We start from the raw sequence: 1,435 nt of genomic DNA, 5'->3' as shown, positions 1-1,435 counted from the left end.
GCTCTTCTGAGGAGAATGTGACTATTGAAAGAAAGCCAGCTTACCCTCGCTTAGTCCAATACAAATAAGTGCTGGTAATTTTTGTCATTCTGTTTCCTTACTGGACTGCAGATGTGAGTTTCTGGGTGATGGATGGCTCCAAGGCGAGTGGCTTCGCCTCTCTGAATGCGCCCTTCATGGTTTGCTAAGGTTGCAAGAGCTCATCATGTCAAGGTTGTGTCTAGGCTAAAACCTGGCTTACTCTTCTGTCTAACCTGGTCAGAGCAATGTCTGGGTGTAACTTCTTATCCTGTGTCGCGTGCTAGCACGTGTTGTTTTACTCACTGGCAGGCATAGTTCGTACTTTGGTATGAAGGACAGAGGAGTGTACAGACAAGGTGGTTTACTTTAGTCGGTCTTTTTAGGAATCCTTCAAGACGGCTTCTTATGCAGTGGAGGGGAAAGGCAAAGGATTGAAATACTGCTTGAATGCCAAGTGCACAAAGTCTGAGTTGCAGAGATCCCATTGTGAGGGAACCCCAGTCCTTTCAAGTGAGGAGGGTTAATACAGGTGCTTTGAATGTCAGCATGATGGAGTATCAGGCATTGTGGTGTAACTCTGTGCAGGCACGCACAATAAAAGTGTTCTTTTTCACTTCAGGTTTTGGGGTTTTTTTGAAGGTATCAGAATAAAAGTGAAAAAAGCTCTTTTTATTCCAGGTGAGAAATCCCATGCAAAATGTTGCACAGCTGGAATTACTTCACTACTGCACACCTTGTGTTGCGCTGGTGGAATTCCCGCTTAACATCCCAGAGATGAACCTGGAGTTGCATTAGGCCTTCAGCAGCAAGTACTAGAGCTCTACAGAGAGACCTCATTTGGTTTTCAAGAGTTGGCAACTCTTGTTGGAGAAATTGCAGTTTAATTGGACATCTTTGATGTCAGGCAACATTGTCTAAAACCTTTAGCAAAAGGATGTGCTTATCCTAAGCTGGAAATGATGTATCTGCACAATGTAATTCATACTGTCCCTCTGACCTTCACATTCAATACATTTGCCCTTAACATTTTTCTCCGTTACAGCTACTCAGCTACTTTTTCACAGAAGGATTGAGTGCAGTTACTGTAAAGGATCGAGTATAGTTATTACAGTGTGGTGTGCAATGGTGATCTCTGGTTGGAGTTTTTTTAAAAAGGTGTATTTTCACATAATGCAAATATCTAATGTACATTCTATTGAAATCAGCAGCAAATGGCCCAGATCTTGAACACTGGAATAAAGCTGTTGATGGAGAAGTTTGTATTCTTGATATCTGTGTGTTGCGGAGGAACTTGTCATCACTGAATCTGAAGCTCTTATTTGGTCACTGAGGGCGAAAATTACTTTACCTGAATTTAGCTTGCTTGCAGTCAGTTTTTCAAGGCTCTCATCCTCCTGGTTGTCCTTCTTCTAGA

The sequence above is a fragment of the Mesitornis unicolor genome, unplaced genomic scaffold, assembly GCF_000695765.1.
Source record: "Mesitornis unicolor isolate BGI_N332 unplaced genomic scaffold, ASM69576v1 scaffold18506, whole genome shotgun sequence".
In the NCBI taxonomy this organism is placed as follows: Eukaryota; Metazoa; Chordata; class Aves; order Mesitornithiformes; family Mesitornithidae; genus Mesitornis; species Mesitornis unicolor.
The sequence above is the reverse complement of the archived record's forward strand: the minus strand, read 5'-3'. Positions refer to the sequence as shown.